This window comes from Pelobates fuscus, chromosome 2, assembly GCF_036172605.1.
Source record: "Pelobates fuscus isolate aPelFus1 chromosome 2, aPelFus1.pri, whole genome shotgun sequence".
NCBI classification, from domain to species: Eukaryota; Metazoa; Chordata; class Amphibia; order Anura; family Pelobatidae; genus Pelobates; species Pelobates fuscus.
In genome coordinates, this window is record NC_086318.1 from 6,983,754 (window position 1) to 7,005,854 (window position 22,101).

A 22,101-nucleotide genomic window follows, 5' to 3' on the forward strand; every position below is an offset into this window, starting at 1 on the left:
CGCCGACAAGGTGTGCAGATTCTATGCTGGCGAGGTGTGCGGGTACTACGCTGGCAATGTGTGCGGGTACTATGCTGGCAAGGTGTGCGGGTACTATGCTGGCAAGGTGTGCGGGTACTATGCTGGCAAGGTGTGCGGGTACTATGCTGGCAAGGTGTGCGGGTACTATGCTGGCAAGGTGTGCGGGTACTATGCTGGCAAGGTGTGCGGGTACTATGCTGCCAAGGTGTGCGGATTCTATGCTGCCAAGGTGTGCGGATTCTATGCTGCCAAGGTGTGCGGATTCTATGCTGCCAAGGTGTGCGGATACTACGCTGGCAATGTGTGCGGATACTATGCTGCCAAGGTGTGCAGGTTTTACGCCGACAAGGTGTGCGGATTCTACGCTGGCAAGGTATGCAGGTACTACGCTGACAAGGTGAGGGTACTATGCTGGCAATGTGTGCGGGTACTTCGCCGGCAATGTGTGCGGATACTACGCTGGCAATGTGTGTGTGTACTATGCTGGCAAGGTGTGCAGGTTTTACGCCGACAAGGTGTGCAGATTCTATGCTGGCAAGGTGTGCGGGTTCTTTGCTGGCAAGCTGTGCGGGTACTATGCTGCCAAGGTGTGCGGGTACTATGCTGCCAAGGTGTGCGGGTACTATGCTGCCAAGGTGTGCGGGTACTATGCTGCCAAGGTGTGCGGGTACTATGCTGCCAAGGTGTGCGGGTACTACACTGGCAAGGTGTGCGGGTACTTCGCCGGCAAGGTGTGCGAGTACTTTGCCGGCAAGGTGTGCGAGTACTTTGCTGGCAAGGTGTGTGGGTACTACCTTGGCAAGGTGTGCGGGTACTATGCTGGCAAGGTGTGCGGGTACTTTGCTGGCAAGGTGTGCGGGTTCTATGCTGGCACAATGCCTGCTATTCTATACATTTTATTGCTGTTCAGACGACGCAGTGTAGATAGACAGAGTGCGGAGTCCGATTCCTCTGGCGTCTTATCAGTGAAACTCTCGGAAAGCAGATATTTGCTGGGTGGCTTTGAGTTTAAGTACACTCACACACCCATTACTGCCAGTCGTGCGAGCCAAGCACATAAACGGGCATATCAGCGCCTGACAACTCTGTGTAAGTACATACACTCCCCTGAACATGCATACATTGTAAGGGTGCTGCTGGGGCCAATCTAATGTGCAGAGTCCCTGGAGGAAGTATTTCCCAAGAAAATGGATTCATCTTATAAGATCAGACATTGGGCTGTTAGAGTAGGACCTGCCAAAGATGGGGTACATTGACGTTGTGGCAGACTAATGCAATGTATGATCATATACTGTAACTAAACCCACATCATTTGTTGCCTAGATTAGGTGTTTTTAAATAAAACGATTCCATTGTGTGAGCTTTGAAGTTGCTGTTTAGTGCGCTGGATCTTGTGTATTGTATAAATTGGCCCCAGCAGCACCCTATAATGTATGCCCTATAATGTATATCCTATAATGTATATCCTATAATGTATGCCCTATAATGTATATCCTATAATGTATATCCTATAATGTATATCCTATAATGTATGCCCTATAATGTATATCCTATAATGTATATCCTATAATGTATGCCCTATAATGTATGCCCTATAATGTATGCCCTATAATGTATATCCTATAATGTATATCCTATAATGTATATCCTATAATGTATATCCTATAATGTATGCCCTATAATGTATATCCTATAATGTATGCCCTATAATGTATATCCTATAATGTATGTCCTATAATGTATGCCCTATAATGTATATCCTATAATGTATATCCTATAATGTATGCCCTATAATGTATGCCCTATAATGTATGCCCTATAATGTATATCCTATAATGTATGTCCTATAATGTATATCCTATAATGTATATCCTATAATGTATGCCCTATAATGTATGCCCTATAATGTATGCCCTATAATGTATATCCTATAATGTATATCCTATAATGTATGCCCTATAATGTATATCCTATAATGTATATCCTATAATGTATGCCCTATAATGTATGCCCTATAATGTATATCCTATAATGTATGCCCTATAATGTATATCCTATAATGTATATCCTATAATGTATATCCTATAATGTATATCCTATAATGTATGCCCTATAATGTATATCCTATAATGTATATCCTATAATGTATGCCCTATAATGTATATCCTATAATGTATATCCTATAATGTATGCCCTATAATGTATATCCTATAATGTATGCCCTATAATGTATATCCTATAATGTATATCCTATAATGTATATCCTATAATGTATGCCCTATAATGTATATCCTATAATGTATGCCCTATAATGTATATCCTATAATGTATATCCTATAATGTATGCCCTATAATGTATATCCTATAATGTATATCCTATAATGTATATCCTATAATGTATATCCTATAATGTATGCCCTATAATGTATGCCCTATAATGTATGCCCTATAATGTATATCCTATAATGTATATCCTATAATGTATATCCTATAATGTATGCCCTATAATGTATATCCTATAATGTATGCCCTATAATGTATATCCTATAATGTATGCCCTATAATGTATATCCTATAATGTATATCCTATAATGTATATCCTATAATGTATATCCTATAATGTATGCCCTATAATGTATATCCTATAATGTATATCCTATAATGTATATCATATAATGTATATCCTATAATGTATATCCTATAATGTATGCCCTATAATGTATATCCTATAATGTATATCCTATAATGTATGCCCTATAATGTATATCCTATAATGTATATCCTATAATGTATATCCTATAATGTATATCCTATAATGTATGCCCTATAATGTATATCCTATAATGTATATCCTATAATGTATGCCCTATAATGTATATCCTATAATGTATATCCTATAATGTATATCCTATAATGTATGCCCTATAATGTATATCCTATAATGTATGCCCTATAATGTATATCCTATAATGTATCCTATAATGTATGCCCTATAATGTATATCCTATAATGTATCCTATAATGTATGCCCTATAATGTATATCCTATAATGTATGCCCTATAATGTATATCCTATAATGTATCCTATAATGTATGCCCTATAATGTATGCCCTATAATGTATATCCTATAATGTATGCCCTATAATGTATGCCCTATAATGTATATCCTATAATGTATATCCTATAATGTATATCCTATAATGTATATCCTATAATGTATATCCTATAATGTATATCCTATAATGTATGCCCTATAATGTATATCCTATAATGTATATCCTATAATGTATATCCTATAATGTATATCCTATAATGTATATCCTATAATGTATGCCCTATAATGTATGCCCTATAATGTATGCCCTATAATGTATATCCTATAATGTATATCCTATAATGTATATCCTATAATGTATATCCTATAATGTATGCCCTATAATGTATATCCTATAATGTATGCCCTATAATGTATATCCTATAATGTATGTCCTATAATGTATGCCCTATAATGTATATCCTATAATGTATATCCTATAATGTATATCCTATAATGTATGCCCTATAATGTATGCCCTATAATGTATATCCTATAATGTATGCCCTATAATGTATATCCTATAATGTATGTCCTATAATGTATGCCCTATAATGTATATCCTATAATGTATATCCTATAATGTATGCCCTATAATGTATATCCTATAATGTATGCCCTATAATGTATATCCTATAATGTATGCCCTATAATGTATGCCCTATAATGTATATCCTATAATGTATATCCTATAATGTATGCCCTATAATGTATATCCTATAATGTATGTCCTATAATGTATATCCTATAATGTATATCCTATAATGTATATCCTATAATGTATGCCCTATAATGTATATCCTATAATGTATGCCCTATAATGTATATCCTATAATGTATGTCCTATAATGTATGCCCTATAATGTATGCCCTATAATGTATATCCTATAATGTATGCCCTATAATGTATATCCTATAATGTATATCCTATAATGTATGCCCTATAATGTATATCCTATAATGTATATCCTATAATGTATATCCTATAATGTATGCCCTATAATGTATGCCCTATAATGTATATCCTATAATGTATATCCTATAATGTATGCCCTATAATGTATATCCTATAATGTATATCCTATAATGTATATCCTATAATGTATATCCTATAATGTATGCCCTATAATGTATGCCCTATAATGTATGCCCTATAATGTATATCCTATAATGTATATCCTATAATGTATGCCCTATAATGTATATCCTATAATGTATATCCTATAATGTATATCCTATAATGTATATCCTATAATGTATGCCCTATAATGTATATCCTATAATGTATATCCTATAATGTATATCCTATAATGTATATCCTATAATGTATATCCTATAATGTATATCCTATAATGTATGCCCTATAATGTATATCCTATAATGTATATCCTATAATGTATATCCTATAATGTATGCCCTATAATGTATATCCTATAATGTATATCCTATAATGTATATCCTATAATGTATATCCTATAATGTATGCCCTATAATGTATGCATGTTCAGGGGAGTGCAGCCTCTTGGTTTTTATATATAAATATATTTGGAGTCTAGGCCAACTCCCCAGTTTTGCACCCCTGCCTGTCACAGGTGCCTCCTTTAATCTTGACCTGCAGAGAGCCCCAGGAGGAAGCATTTCACTGGTAAGTGAGTTAGTCTCAGATATTAGGACAGGACCTGCCAATGATGGGCTACGTTGACGTTGTGGCAGGCTTATATGATCATATGCTGTAACTAAACCCACATTATTTTTGCCTCAGTCTGGTGTTTTTGGAGAAACGATTACATTCTGTGAGCTTTGACATTGGTGTTCACTGAGTGAGCTGGATCTTGTATGTATCTCCTAGAATGCTCACCCAGCCGGCTGCCTATCTCATAGCTCTCAAGTTTACCACGTCCATGTTTTGTTTGACAAATCTGCTGTAATAAAAAGTGCTATGAATGGAAATACAATTCTTAAAGGGACACTATAGTCACCAGAACAACTACAGCTTAATGTACGGAATACAGTTTAAAGGATCACTATTGGGTCAGGAACACAAACATGTATTCCTGACCCTATAGTGCTAAACCCACAGGGAAAGCATTGGATTGGCTAAAATCGGCACAAAATGCTGTTTTGTCCAATGAGCACCTCCTCATAGATGCATCTCTATGAGGAAATTCAGCGTCTCCATGCAGAGGGTGGAGACGCTAAACGTCAGGGCTGCTTACTGTGCAGCCAGGAAGCCCCTCTGTAGCGGAGTAGAAGTATAAACTGTAATATCTCCGCTGGTAGACGTAGTCAGCATACAAATAAAGAGTAGCGTAATAATTCCAATCCCATTCCCCAACAACTGGACGTTAACACAGTTTTTGGAGTCAACTGAACTTTTATTGAGCAACAGCCGGTTTTATACAAATCCCCATGCGAGGGGTTTCCTTAATGACATTCCAGGAGTTTTCCCCTGGTGGACCTTGTGGAAAACTGAGTGTACAATAAAATTTCCCGTAATCCTTTTCTGTACTGGAGAGATAATTGTGTAAGAACAATCTTTTAATTCAATTATCTCTCAGTGCAGAACATTACACTATATTTTTAAAACATAATAATTGGTATAATATTTATCAGAACTCCACGAAAGACACTTCACTGGATAGTTGGGATTTGAGCGCCCAATCTGTCGAAATACCGCTCAGATACGTTCGGTAGAATAGAAAAGCCATCAGAGTAAAGTTTTGGACCGGTCAGCCACGAGGAGGGAGCCCCAAAACAATTCCAGGCAATTGCAGGCTTTGACCAGTCTTCTTTCGGAAGTTCATACGAATGAACAGAAGAATGTACATAGTTATATACTGGGTAGTCGTGTGTCTAAAGGTCTGTGGTTTCTTTTGAGCGAACTCCTCTCTATTTGGACAAACGGAATTATCTGTACGAACGGTATGGAAACTTTGGCCAGTGTTTGTGACCAAATGGCTACTAAAAAAGACTGGACATACCCCATTTGCAATACCTTGGGTTGTCTACTATTGCAAATGGTATGCCATTATGGGTGTAAATTTAATTCCTGGGCTACTATACAATCTCAAAGGCAACGTAACCAATCTGGGGGATTTCAATGTCAAATGTAACGTGCTATATTTGACTCTGTAACTTCCCAAAACACCATAAAACCTGTACATAGGGGGTACTGTTTTACATGTGAGACATCGCTGAATACAAATATGTGTATTGTATTGCAGTAAAAGCAAACAGTATTATGACATTCACAGTTAAAATGTCATGTAGAGGGGGCGGGGCCGGACCGCCGAGCTGGCTGGTCGCATGCAAGACCAGCTCCTGCAACCTAAAATGAAACCATACACTGACCTTAAGATTATCATCTCGAAACAGACCGGCAACGGCGGCCCCCACCGGGCGGAGTATCCTGGACCCAGGGTGAGGCTGGCCTGATAGGCTTCAGTCCCCTGGGAGAGAAAGCCGATCTGACTCCATTGCGGCCTACCCCGGAGGCAGGCGGGGCGGACGGCCGCCGCCCTGCAGCACACCGTCCAGCACTCAGAGTCAGACCCATGGGGACACCGGCCCCGTACCCCCCCCCCCTATGGACCGGGGGGGTGATCCCGGTCTACACATCCTCGAGATCCGATCGTTACAACCGATCAGCAGGGAGCCCAGCATGAGACCGCATGGGATGCAAAATGGCCGCCGCGCCTAACACACACCGGAGAAACAGGGGGCATGACAGGCACGAATGGCGAAACCTGCAATCCAGCCACAGACACCAAGTTGGCGGAGGCCAAGTGGTAAGGAGTCCTGGTCAGTGCCCTCTTGGGCTGCTCACCCACAACGGCAGCGCATAATGGGCACAGGTCCAGGCCGTAATCCCACACCTGCTAGCACCCCTGCAACCTAGCATGCCGCCTGCCCCAGACTTCACCAACCTGCCGGACCCATGTGGCTGCCACATAAATCAAGGATATTGTCCTGAGCTTACCAGCTCTAAGCGCTGCAGAATATGTTGGCGCTACCCTACCTCACCACTCGAACGGAATACAGACCTCGGAGCACAAGTTCAGCACAGCCCACAATGCGACAGGGCTGCTGCCCAGCGAACTACACCGGCACAGAGCCCATCCACAACCAACGAGGGAAGATACCCTGCAGTGCTCTGGGCCCAGCAGCCTATCCTCCAGAGCTGGTGTGGGCTGACCGAGGTGGACTGACCCAGAGACAATCTGAGGCCCTGCAGGCCCTACAACAGAGACACTGCAAAATCCCACTGCACAGTATGTCTCACAGTATGGCCCTGGCACAACGCCACCTGGGGAAACAACAACATACCAGCAGCTGGGGTGGGCTAGGTGACTCCCGAGACTACTGAGTTAATTATCCTATTTATGCCGACCTACTTACTGCTAGACAACCTAATACAGTTGATTTTACCGGGCCTCATTGTTTTTGGTTCTGCCTAATGTATCCCCTAGCGTACCTCTATGATACCTCCTTTAACGTGACATATACCGTAGTGCCAACATGATCTTCTCTGTTTTAACAATCCCTATGTCTACTATTTACCAAGCCTGAATACAACTGTTTAATCATAAGATCTTTTGTTTGTATGCTAGTTGAGTTGGTGCTGTCTTTTTCATGCACATGGATATCTCATGGCGAGCATAATATGCTACCAGTGTGAGCCTGATCAGTTACCAATATGATGTTTAGCTGCCCACTCTGACCATGTTAATGTCTGCCTACCCAATGTGCCTTGATAACACGGTCTCACCAGATGGTCTCTCTCCTGATGCCCATAACAAATTGTAACGTGCCCCCTGTGCCTAACCGAGTTTAAGCTACCGTATTATTATTTTCATTTCAGGGAGCGCTACGTTAACATTTTGTCACTCATCACTATTTTATACCTAACGGGACTTTTCGCAACTAAATGGTTAACGCTTGTTTAAACATTAATATAAAAATGTGCCTGTTCCTCAAATGTCACTTCCAGTTTTGGATGTATAGTATTGAAACTTGTTTACGATGCTGTGATATGTAAAACGCTTATATGTAATTTTCATAAATGCACAACCAAAATAAAGAATTTAAAAAAAAAAAAAGTCATGTAGAACTAAAAAAATAACAACATTTCTTATTTTCTCCCATTCTTTTCATATTAAATGATGTTTCATAGCTAAATATTTGATATTAAATGAAAGCCCTGCTTCCCCTGAATAAAATGATATATAATAAGGGACAGACATATAGCGCAAATGCCAGGTTTTGTTTACGTTTTGTTCACAACGTGTACATATGGCTCAGTCCTCAAGGGGTTAATCTACAGTATACAGCTTAATGTACGGCATACAGCTTAAAGGATCACTATAGTGTCAGGAAAACAAACAAGGGCTCCCCTCCCTTGGCCCTTCAGTTACTTACCCTAATCCAGCTGTGGGCTCCCTATCACTGTTCTCCTATGGGCGTTCTGCACGCTGGATGCAATTTTATATCTGAGGGGTTAAAACCTGAGGGACTCGGCACCCAGACCACTTCATTGAGCTGAAGTGGTCTGGGTGACTATAGTGTCCCTTTAATGTACAGTACACAGCTTAATGTATAGTATATAGCTTAATGTACGGCACACAGCTTAAAGGAACACTATAATCACCTTAATGAAGCAATCTTTGTGTGTAGATCATGTCTCTCAGATTTTACTGCTCAATTCACTGCCATTTAGGAGTTAAATCACTTTGTTTCTATTTATGCAGCCATTGTCACACCTCCCCTGGCTATGATTGACAGACAGTCTGCATGGAAACCAAAACTGGTTTCACTTTCGATCAGATGTCATTTACCTTAAAGAATTGCTCTGTAAATTGAACTTTAATCACAGACAGGAGGCTGTTGCAGGGTCTAGCAAGCTATTAACATAGCAGGGGGAAAGAAAATCTAAATGAAACAGAACTTGCAATAAAGAAAGGATAAACTTTAGATGACTCTTTACAGGAAGTGTTTATATAGGCTGTGCAAGTCACATGCAGGGAGGTGTGACTAGGGCTGTATAAACAAAGGGATTTAACTACTAAATGGCAGAGGGTTGAGCAGTGAGGCTGCAGGGGCGTGTTCTATACACCAAAACTGCTTCATTAAGCTAAAGTTGTTTTGGTGACTATAGTGCCCTTTTAATTAAGTGGTTCTGGTGTCTGTATCCTGCCCCTTTCAAAGAAAAGGCAGTGTTTACATTACTGTGTAGTAACACCGCCAGTGACAGTCCCTCAGACAGATACTAGAGGTGCTTCCTAATCCAGTGGTGGACAGTGTGCAGCACCTACGTCCAGTGTGTCCACGCTCTGTATGGAGCTGCTGATCGTTCCCCATAGAGATGCGATTAGCGCAGCGTTTTACCATGCATGTGAACTAGCCTCTCGATATTTTCCTATTGGCTGAAATAGTCAAGTTTGATTGTCTCAGCCATGGAGGCGGGGCCAGCCACGGGGATACCGACATGGCGTGGGAAAAAAGTAACGCAGGGAGCAGAGCAAGAAGATTACAGCTCCCCGCCTCCATGCTCTCCTAGCCGGCTGGATGCCTCGGCTGACCGGGCTGACTAACGCCCAGTCACTATGGCGACCTGGGATGTGTCGAGCCCTGCTCTATAAGGGATTTAGGTGTGAACACTAAAAGTGCATCTGGCCATTGGTGCAGGTTACTGTGAGAATTGCCATTTAGGTTTATGTTTGACTATTTTCACAATATTTTGTCCATCCTGGCCATATCCACAGGGCTATTTACCAGTGTGAGGATTGCAGGGATTTCAAAGTGTATTTTCAGTTCCCCCAGCCTGTATTTCGGGAGCGTTTACCGGAGTCAGACCTGCCTTTTCTTAGAGAATGTTTAACGAGAGCAGATAATGATCTACTGACAGAACAAGTCTCCACATGTTTAAATAACACTCCAGCGTTTCACATGTAGGCCCCTGGTAACCAGACTGAAAGCAGAGCCAGTTTAGAGAATCTGCCCAGTTTGGCTTTTCTCGCCTTAACATAAAAATTCACCTGGAATTGTCAGTTTACTAAATAACCCAAATATACCAAAGAATGTCTTTGTGTATCACAGCCTTGCATCACCCGAATCAAGTGTACAACACACACCACACACTGTGACACTCAGCCTCCCAGGTGGTCTTCCCAATTTACCATCCCGATAACAGCAAAATGTGCAAACACTAATCTGGGATTCAGCTAAACATCGAAAATAGGGATAAACAAATAACACACGGTTAGACTTTGTGCTGTAGATGTGCCTTGGGGTGCCTCCCCTGATTTAGGCTGGGGGACACCTCGCCAGCAGAATGTCCAGACATCAGAAGTAAGGTAAAAGCCACTTCTTGCAATAATTTGTGTATATTTATTGCATACAAATTATTTGTAAAGAACGACAAGCGGGAATTATAAAATAAATAAAATAGTTCCAACGCGTTTCTTCCACCTAGTTACTACACACGAGCAGTAACAGTGATATAGAAATATGTTAAACAAAAGTACAAAACTACAAGCAATTGCCAAAAAACATACAGCCTGAAAAATCCCTACCCTCCCATTGTCTTTATATAGGGCCAGCTCAGCCATCGGTATTGGGGTTCGCTCAGCCATCGGTATTGGGGTTCGCTCAGCCATCATTCTTGGTGTTCGCTCAGCCATCGGTATTGGGGTTCGCTCAGCCAGCAGTATTGGGGTTCACTCAACCAGCATTCTTGGGGTTTACTAAGCCAGCAGTATTGGGGATCGTTCTGCTTGCATTGTTGGGGTTCGCTCAGCCAGCAGTATTTGGGCTCACTCAGCCAGTGGTATTGGGGTTTGCTCAGCCAGCATTGTTGGGGTTCGCTCAGCCAGCATTCTTGAGGTTCGCTCAGCCAGCAGTATTGGGGTTCGCTCAGCCAGCAGTATTGGGGTTCACTCAGCAAGCATTCTTGGGGTTCACTGAGCCAGCAGTATAGGGGATCGCTCTGCCAGCAGTATTGGGGATCGCTCTGCCAGCAGTATTGGGGATCGCTCTGCCAGCATTGTTGGGGTTCACTCAGCCAGCATTTTGGGGTTCACTGAGCCAGCAGTATTGGGGATCGCTCTGCCAGCATTGTTGGGGTTTGCTCAGCCAGCAGTATTGGGGTTTGCTAAGCCAGCAGTATTTGGGTTCACTCAGCCAGCATTATTGGGGATCGCTCTGCCAGCATTATTGGGGTTCACTGAGCCAGCAGTATTGGGGATCGCTCTGCCAGCATTGTTGGGGTTTGCTCAGCCAGCAGTATTGGGGTTTGCTAAGCCAGCATTATTGGGGTCCACTGAGCCAGCAGTATTGGGGATCGCTCTGCCAGCATTGTTGGGGTTTGCTCAGCCAGCAGTATTGGGGTTCACTCAGCCAGCAGTATTGGGGTTCACTCAGCCAGCAGTGAGCTCCATGACCTGACTGATATCTCCAGAGATTTGGAGTATTGCTGGCTCAGAGCGACTGCTGTCTGTTTCTGTGCCTCCAGCGTGCTGCCGTACAGCCTCAGCAGATTCATTGTATCAGCAGGTTTCATTCTGTTATAGTGTAAATTATCAGTGGCAGTCTGTGCCCGCTGCTGCCAACGGGCTGCATGAATAATTCCATAAACGGGCAGTGCCACACGGCACTCTCACTGTGACGGGTTTACAACCTGGAAATGTATTGTCTCATTAAAACAAAGGAAAAACATTTAACATCTCTCTAACTGTCCTGTATCTAGAAATATCCGTCTTGGTTAAATAGAAACACCCCATGTCCTCAGATACAGAATGTCTCACAGAGGGACAGAATATCTCTGGATAAGCCTGCATACTTTTATAGTGATACAAAAGGGTAGTAGATACCTGGAATAGCCTTCCAGTGGGAGCAGTAACAGTGATATAGAAAGGGTAGTAGATACCTGGAATAGCCTTCCAGTGGGAGCAGTAACAGTGATATAGAAAGGGTAGTAGATACCTGGAATAGCCTTCCAGTGGGAGTGGTAACAGTGATATAGAAAGGGTAGTAGATACCTGGAATAGCCTTCCAGTGGGAGTGGTAACAGTGATATAGAAAGGGTAGTAGATACCTGGAATAGCCTTCCAGTGGGAGCAGTAACAGTGATATAGAAAGGGTAGTAGATACCTGGAATAGCCTTCCAGTGGGAGTAGTAACGGTGATATAGAAAGGGTAGTAGATACCTGGAATAGCCTTCCAGTGGGAGAAGTAACAGTGATATAGAAAGGGTAGTAGATACCTGGAATAGCCTTCCAGTGGGAGCAGTAACAGTGATATAGAAAGGGTAGTAGATACCTGGAATAGCCTTCCAGTGGGAGCAGTAACAGTGATATAGAAAGGGTAGTAGATACCTGGAATAGCCTTCCAGTGGGAGCAGTAACAGTGATATAGAAAGGGTAGTAGATACCTGGAATAGCCTTCCAGTGGGAGCAGTAACGGTTATATAGAAAGGGTAGTAGATACCAGGAATAACCTTCCAGTGGGAGCAGTAACAGTGATATAGAAAGGGTAGTAGATACATGGTATGACCTTCCAGTGGGAGTAGTAACGGTGATATAGAAAGGGTAGTAGATACCTGGAATAGCCTTCCAGTGGGAGCAGTAACAGTGATATAGAAAGGGTAGTAGATACATGGTATGACCTTCCAGTGGGAGTAGTAACGGTGATATAGAAAGGGTAGTAGATTCCTGGAATAGCCTCCCAGTGGCAGAACACACGCTAACCATGTAATTAGAGGCTATTGAAGCTCTATAAGTTAGATTTCGCGTGAATTGTTTTATTCCTGCTGGTACAATGTAACTTCCTCTCTGACGGAGTAGTTATACAGTTGCATCATTGTTGTACTTGACACAGTCCCTGGGGACGTACCCTTGTTCTCTGTGAGATGGTTGTTTATTTTGTTAATTACTAGTAAGAATAATTTCCTTTGTGGCACTTGTTTCTAGACTGGCAACAACTAAATATGAGGTAAATTAGTCTTTTTTAAAGCTTTTTCCACTGTAGCACCCCCGTTAATTCCTCATTATTTTCCCTGCATGCTGTGCTTGGCTCATCATTGAGTTGATTGGCATTTTATTGGCATGTATGGTGGGGGCATGCGCCGTAGCTGGCATTGTGATTCAATTACGCCTGACAGGGCTCATTGTTTTACTTTAATTTCGCTTGAAGTTACTTTTGTAATCCAACAAAAAGCTGGGTTTTCTCTCTACCCTTCGAAGCTCCCGATAGACAATGGATATGGCAAGGTTGTGTATAAACCCCTACAGTCCCGCTACTTCCCCATAAAAACATCATTTTGTAATATATTTACTGCATTGCCAGTATTTAACCCATTGAGACATTCATTACAAATTAGTTCTATGTTTAAGACATAAAATGGTGATAATCAGAGACTGTGTTAGTTACAATGAAATATTAAAGATGGTATGACCCAGTGTGAGTTCCCTGTGAATGGTGAGACAGGTGGTATGACCTAGTGTGAGTTCCCTGTGGATGGCGAGACAGGTGGTATAACCCAGTGTGAGTTCCCTGTGAATGTGAGACAGGTGGTATAACCCAGTGTGAGTTCCCTGTGAACGTGAGACAGGTGGTATGACCCAGTGTGAGTTCCCTGTGTAACAGAGCTTCCTGTAGCCCGGTTGGGTACCTCCGCCGACGGATGCTCCTAGTGCTCACCGAGGAATCCGAGCACTCCTCCAGACACCATAAGTACTGAATACCCCACACCCGCCGCAGCTTGGTTGGGGTCTCGCCGTCTCCTACCCACCCTGGACCTACGACAAGGCTCCAGGTTCCAGTGGGTGAACCTCTCTTCCTCCAGAGAGTCAAGCAAGAATAGCTATTACAAGTGCTCAGAGAATCCAAAGGAGTATAGTGATTATAGCAATCCGTTGTAGTGATATAGCTATCCCCTCCACACAGGAGACAATTAAGTTGAGGGTGAAGAGGAACTGAATTTTAATGGATACCTTTTATGCAAGTTTCCCAACAAGGGTGAAACCCACGTGGACCTTGTTGGGCCCAGGGACACAAAGTTAACAAACCAATAAAAATAGTTCTACAGTTAGACACTCCCATACAATATACACAATCCTTCCCCTCTGCCTGGGAGATAATTAAGGTAGATAATGCATTAACTTAACCATCTCCAGGCAGAAAAATGTTACATCCCCTGATAGCCCTGATGATCTGGGTGAACAACATATCCAAATATCACCCAGATCAGATCAGGGGTTCAGAAATGTTATGGAAGTCAGAGTTTTGCCAAGGCGTGGGCATGGTACCATGCCTACAACAGTTCCAGAGAATCGTGGCTAAGTGCCGCTGGAGGACCGACCGGGAACCATGAGGTTTTCAGTCCGAAAATAGTTCCAGGGCATTCGCGGCTAAGTCCCCCTGAAGTCTATTTGCGGTTTTGCGAACTGTGGCCATAAAAATCCAAAAAGGCATAAAACCAAGTTTTATCACAGGGCCATTGTCACAGGGTAGGAGACTGGCAAACAGGCCCCTCCAAAAACCAGCGGTGAGGTCACTTTCGCCACAAGATCTCTCTTAGAGAAAGAGACAAAGTAAGGCTCCTGCTATCTAACCACATACATCTGTCATGCCAGAAAATACTTAAAATCTCTTAAAGGAACACTATAGTCACCTAAATTACTTTAGCTAAATAAAGCAGTTTTAGTGTATAGATCATTCCCCTGCAATTTCACTGCTCAATTCACTGTCATTTAGGAGTTAAATCACTTTGTTTCTGTTTATGCAGCCCTAGCCACACCTCCCCTGGCTATGATTGACAGAGCCTGCATGAAAAAAAAACTGGTTTCACTTTCAAACAGATGTAATTTGCCTTAAATAATTGTATCTCAATCTCTAAATTGAACTTTAATCACATACGGAGGCTCTTGCAGGGTCTAGCAAGCTATTAACATAGCAGGGGATAAGAAAATCTTAATTAAACAGAGCTTGCAATAAAGAAAGCCTAAATAGGGCTCTCTTTACAGGAAGTGTTTATGGAAGGGTGTGCAAGTCACATGCAGGGAGGTGTGACTAGGGTTCATAAACAAAGGGATTTAACTCCTAAACGGCAGAGGATTGAGCAGTGAGGCTGCAGGGGCATGTTCTATACACCAAAACTGCTTCATTAAAGGGACACTCCAGGCACCCAGACCACTTCTGCCCATTGGAGTGGTCTGGGTGTCAACTACCACTACTCCTAACCCTGCAGCTGTAATTATTGCAGTTTTTTATAAACTTCAATAATTACATTGCAGGGTTAACTCCACCTCTAGTGGCTGTCTGCTAGACAGCCACTAGAGGTCACTTCCTGATTTCTAGCAAGGATTTTCCTTGCTAGAGCGTCGCTGGATGTCCTCACGCTGTGTGAGGACCTCCAGCGTCGCTCATTTCCCCATAGGAAAGCAGTGAAATTCGTTTTCAATGCTTTCCTATGGGGAGACCTAATGTGCATGCACGACATTGCCCCGCATGCGCATTAGGTCTCCTCGGCCGGCGGGCGGGATCAGTCATGCCCACCGGCCGACGGAATCAGAAGGAGGAGCGGCGCGGAGGAGACAGCGACAAGAGACATCGTCGCTGCCTCAGGTAAGTGACTGAAGGGGTTTTCACCCCTTCAGTAACCGGGGATTGGGGGGTGGGAGGGAGAGGGGACCTCCAGTGCCAGGAAAACAGAGCGGAGAGACCGAGAAGGAGCATACCTATGGACCTGTGAAGAGATATAAGAGGGGCTAAGATTATTCAATGCTTTATAGGTATGGGTTAGCACTTTGAATTGACTCCTATAGGATACAGTGAGCCAATGTAAGGACTGACAGAGGGGTGAGGTGTGAGAGGACCGACTAGAGAGGACAATAAGTAATGTTTAAACTCCTTCACTGTGTTAAGCTCTACCACTTTTGCTTGAAGGCTATTCCATGTATTCATGGAGTGTGATCTGTCCCTTTGTATCTGCTTACTAATTGTCAGGGTACCTGCGGTCTCTACCTCCGAAAGAGGTAGAGACTTAGCTGTTCCTCCATCCAGACGGCCTGATGGCTCCCTTCTCCACGGTCTATCCGGTCATGCAAGGCCGGCCGCGAGGGAGTGACTGCCTTTTACAGCATCTAGGCAGGAAGTTGTCATCAGGACACTCCTCCGGAACAACCTGTCACTCAATTGCTGCAGGACCAATCAGGAAGCCTCGGAGGCGTGGTTACTGCTCTGAACAGGGTATTTAACAGAGCTTCGTTCATTAGCTCATTGCCCTGTCGTGGTTCTAGCTTGTTCTAGTCACTCAGTGCTTGTGTATTCTATTATCCCTTTTGGTTTTGACCCGGCTTGTTTACCTTACTCTGCTTATCTCTGTTACCCTTGATTCGGCTTGTCTCTCGCTTACCTGTCTTCTGTTACCCTCGACCTCGGCTTGTCTTTGACCATTCTATACTGTACTACTTACGTTAGTCCGGCCATTCTAAGGTCCGGTATACGTATCTGGCTACTGTTTGTACTCTGCGTGTTGGATCCCTGTCCCGATCCTGACATTACGACAGGGCCAATGGATCCTGCAAGTACAAACAGTCAGCTTGCTTCTCCTGATCCTAGGTTTGAAGCCATGGATCACAGAATGGATCAGATGGCGCTTGCGCTACAGGCTCTATTATCTCGTGCCAATAACCCACCAGAGGAGATACGTAATACCCCTGTTTCTCCTGTCGGTTCAGGTCTAGAGGTAGCCACAGTGGGTGCTTCTTCTCGCATTACCCCCCCAGTACGCTATGGTGGGGCTCCTGAGAAGTGTCGTGGTTTCTTAAACCAGATTAGTATCCATTTTGAATTGCAACCTCGCTCTTATCCTACAGATAGGGCAAAGGTAGGATTTATTATCACCCTACTTATTGAGAAAGCTCTGAGATGGGCCAACCCATTATGGGAGAACGATAACCCATTAGTTTATAACTATAACGCCTTTGTAGCTGCTTTTAGAAGAACATTTGACCCTCCAGGTAGAAAGGTTAATGCAGCCAGATTACTGTTGCGTCTGAAACAGGAGAACCGAACACTGGTGGATTATGCACTAGAGTTCAGGTCTCTGGCGTCAGAGGTCAAGTGGAATGAGCAGGCGTATATGGATGTATTTTTGAATGGCTTATCTGAAGTAATCCTTGATGAGGTTGCTACCAGAGAACTCCCTGAGAATTTAGAGGATTTAATTTCGTTCATCTCTCGTATAGATGAACGTTTAAGAGAGAGACAGAACACTCGAGAGAGGAACCGGAGACCTTCTTTTAGGTTAGCCCCCGCTTTTCCAAGTCCTGACTCCACGGTATCTTTGCTTCCTGAACCTATGCAGATAGGGTATACCCGCCTCTCTGAGGAGGAAAGACAGTACAGGAGAAGAGAGGGTTTGTGTATGTATTGTGGAGCTAAGGGTCATTTACTCTCGAACTGTTCTAACCGCCCGGGAAACGCTCGCACCTAAGTCTCTCTAGAGGACAGGCCTTGGGTGTTTCTATTTTGTCCTCTACTCCTAATTATAAAGATCACAGGCTTCTGCTACCAGTTTCCTTAACTTGCGGGAGGGAAGTAGTAAGGGCTATGGCTTTGATAGATTCCGGTGCTGCTGAGAATTTTATCGACCAAGCCTTTGCTAGTAAGAACAATTTCCCATCCCAGCTAAGGGAGACACCCTTGGCCGTTGAGGCCATAGATGGTAGACCACTACTAGACCCTGTTATCTTTCGTGAGACCATACCCATTGAGTTAAATGTTGGTATCCTACACGTGGAGAATTTATCTCTTCTGCTCATTTCGTCTCCTTCCGTTCCCATAGTTCTGGGGTACCCATGGTTGAAAGAACATAACCCTATTATCGATTGGGAGTTAGGGGAGATACTCTCGTGGGGCCAGGGCTGCCAGGATCGGTGTTTGTGCAAGGTTTCTCCATTAGCTAATATTAACATACAGGAGAATCCTACTCAGTCCACAGAAAGACAAATACCAGACCTTTACCTAGACTTAAGGGCAGTGTTTGACAAGAAGAATGCCGATTCTTTGCCGCCACACCGGTCATTTGACTGTAAAATTAAGCTTCTACCCGGGACTATGCCTCCGAGGGGCCATGTATATCCTTTGTCTGTTCAGGAAAACTCGGTTCTAGAGGAGTATATTCAGGAGAATTTAGAAAAGGGATTCATCAGGAGGTCTTCTTCTCCGGCCGGAGCGGGGTTCTTTTTCATTAAAAAGAAGGATGGCACGCTGAGACCTTGTATCGATTACCGAGGCTTGAATAAAATAACTGTCAGAAATGCCTATCCTATCCCACTGATTACCGAGTTATTTGATCGTCTTAAGGGCTCCAAAATCTTCACCAAGTTAGATCTCAGAGGGGCTTACAATTTGGTGAGAATCCAGCAAGGTCACGAGTGGATGACGGCATTCAATACCCGGTATGGCCATTACGAATACACTATTATGCCATTTGGACTATGCAATGCTCCTGCAATATTTCAAGAGTTGATTAATGAGGTACTTAGGGAGTTTCAGCACGATTGTGTTATTGTTTACCTGGACGACATACTAATACACTCTAAGGAGATTGAGACTCACCATAGACAGGTCAGAAAGGTGTTACACAAACTTCTGCAACATGGTCTATACTGCAAATTGGAGAAGTGCAGTTTTGATCAGTCTCAGGTAGACTTTCTTGGGTACGTGATTTCTGGGGAAGGTTTTAAAATGGATCCTGGTAAACTCCAATCTATTTTAGACTGGCCTTTGCCCAAAGGACTCAAGGCTATCCAAAGGTTTATTGGTTTTTCCAACTACTATAGGCGCTTCATTAAGGGTTACTCCTCTATCATTGCGCCTATTACCAATATGACGAAACAAGGGGCTGATACTAAGTTCTGGTCTGAGGAGGCTCTTGGTGCTTTTAAGACTCTCAAGGAACTTTTTGCCTCAGCTCCCATTCTAGTTCATCCTGATACGACTCTGCCTTTCTTGCTCGAGGTCGATGCTTCTGAGACAGGAGTTGGGGCTGTTCTGTCTCAAAGGTTAGGGGTGGATAAACCGTTACACCCTTGTGGTTTCTTCTCTAAAAAATTTTCTGGGCCTGAGAGCAGATATGACATCGGGGAGAGGGAACTGTTAGCGGTCATTAAGGCTTTAAAGGAGTGGAGACATTTACTGGAAGGGACACTACACCCTGTTACTATCCTAACGGATCATAAGAACTTGTCTTATATTGGGGAGGCTAAGCGCTTGTCCGCCAGGCAGGCTCGCTGGGCTTTGTTCCTCACTCACTTTAATTATGTACTTACGTATAGACCTGGTTCTAAGAACTCTAAAGCCGATGCTTTGTCTCGTCAATATGAACCATCCACTATAACTGAACCACTTCTGTCCTCCATAGTTCCTAAGGGGAATATCATCGCGAATCTCAGGATTCACTCTCCATTGCTTTCTTTTTTTTTTTTTAATTCTTTATTTTTGGTGCAAATAGAATTAACAAACATTCCTGTGGTGCCACGACAGCAGGCACAGGTGGAATAATGCATACAAAGTCATGACGGTATACAGTTGCACATTTTTTGTTATGAAATAGTTGGTATACATACCAGTGGGCGTTGCGAGTAGAATAGTTACATCGGCAATTTTAGTAAAGAGTGATTAAAATATAAATTATATTCTTTGCCGTGAAAATAATAACATGCTTGGGGACCTAGGCTAAGAATACTTCGAACAAATATATCTCAAAACTTTCCTACGAACAATCTGATTGAACAATATAACTGAGGTTCAGGAGGTCAACAACATTCAGCTGCTAATGATCTGTCTAGCCCTGTAGTGTACAAACAGTTAAGGTCATACTGTGTGACATATTTCTCAACAATACAGAGAATAAAATTGCTCACGTTAGAGCTAAAACAATAATTTCCGCGCTTGAAAAGTATGTTGCATAGCTACACTGCGCATACATGTCTACCTCATTCGATCAGGCATATTAGCTGTGACTATGCATAGGCTGAAACAGATTAATCAGTGGAACGCACTGCATTTAAAAACAGCGTGCGTATGGCGGTTCCAACGTCTATAACTTGGGTTAAACCTTAATTAACCGGTACTGCCGTGCAGTGTGTGGGTGGTTGGATTAAGTTTGTGCGTCTATGCATGGTTGTGTAGTACCGCCGTGTATTAGAGGTTTGGGTATAGTAGTCTGAGTGAGTAACAGGACTGGCTGAGCAGACACGGGGTACAGCGGGCCTGTGAAGTGTAGCATGCGTCTGTAAGGTAGACCAATGATTAGTTGGGAAAACTATTGGACTAGTATAACAGACCCCCCACGTTGTCCTCCTTCAGTAGATCTACAATTTGTGTTGGTTTGGTGTGGTGAACAGTATGAGAGGTCTGGAAAAGGGTAATATACAGTGAGACATCAGTGGAGAGCGCCATGCCTATGAGCTAACAATATAATAAACTTAGATAACAGAAAACAACGGATTGCTGAGGCCTTATTGGGAGCAATCACACAATTGGGTGTTTCAACCTAGTCAGGGTGGCCGTCGTGGTGAGCGTTACTGGTGTTTAATCGCCAGTGTAATGTCACCAGTGGTGTACTAGGATGGCGAGCTGTATCTATATCTGGTAATGATCATTACACACGGTTAAGGCAGGGTTGAGCTCAAGAGGTATGCTAGACTATTGTCGGGTGGGGGAGGGGGAGCAACGCGGTCGAGAGGCCTTTTTGCTAAAGAAATGTAATCAGCTAGCGTTTAATTTAAGTAGCTTAATAGCCGTATCTTGGCTGTATAACAGGTAAGTATATTAAACAGTTGGATTGTTAAATCCGGCACAACAAGGTTCAGTGTCCGACATATAACAGGCAAGCACAGTTCCCCTCAGCGCGGCCTTGGGTCCGCACGGGGTTAAGTGTGACTCTTAAATTATGCATTTAACGAAAAAGAAAAACGAAAACAGAACAATACATATCAGGGTATAGTAGGCAGGATAGCGTCCCTTTAGATATGAGGCGGCGGCTTTTCAGCTGATCATCAGCGGGGTGAGGCCAGGGCGGTCTCAAGTCGTAGCTGTGATCCCAGAAGTTGAGGCTGGTACTCTGGGTATGAACACACGGGTGGTTGCGGGGTCCCAGCTATGCGGGTTCAGGCCTGTCTGTGTTGCCTGGTTTAGTGAGTCCGGAGGGAGTCCCAGAGCCTGCAGGCATTTTGCCGCGTCCTGCTGGTCACGGACGGTGATGGTGGTGTCTTCCCTTGGAATTAATAGCGTGCGAGCCTGGCCCCAGCGGTAGCTGGTGTTCTTCATGCGCAGGAGGGAGGTGAGCGGACGAAGTGTTCGTCTCCAGGCAAGTGTACCCCCAGAAAGGTCTGCAAAGAATCCGAGTGCCATTCCTTCGAAGTTGTAAGGTGTGTGTCCCCTGATAGCGGCCAGCAGCGCTGCCTTGTCTTTGTGGCACTGGAATTGTATCACTAGGTCACCCTGAGCTGAGGGAGGTGCTTTGGCCGATTTAGGGATTCTAAATATCCCGTCTAGTGGCACTGTCTTCGCCTGTTTTGGGGTCAGGATGGCTGTGAGGAGGCGCCTGGCAAAGTGGGGAAGTTCTTCTGCCGGTATGTTGTCCGACACCCCTCGAATTTTTAGATTCTTCTGTCTCCGTTTATCTTCCAGGGCATCAAATTTGCTTTCTTGTGCCCTGGTCAGTTGTCTGAGTTCCTCCACCTCCTGTCTCAGCTCCGTCAGCTGCCTGCCTTGCTCTCTCGAGGTGTTTTCCACAGCGCCAATGCGTCCTGTCAGGCCTCGCAGGTCCTCTCTTAACAAGGCCACATCCGCCGATATTTTCATTTGGAGGTTTGTGATCAGTTCTCTGATTGCGGGTAGCGTTGCCGGGGTTGTGTCGGGCGCAGGGCAAACAGGTGCTGTGCGGATCGCCGGTGGTGCTTTCTGCGGTGTGCAG

General features: G+C 43.6%; 1 protein-coding gene across 3 annotated transcripts in view; it reads left to right on the forward strand.

Annotated features, from left to right (window-relative positions):
- MAPRE3 (microtubule associated protein RP/EB family member 3) overlaps positions 1–22,101 on the forward strand; it is a 101,801-nt gene that overhangs the window by 36,441 nt on the left and 43,259 nt on the right. The window lies entirely within an intron of this gene.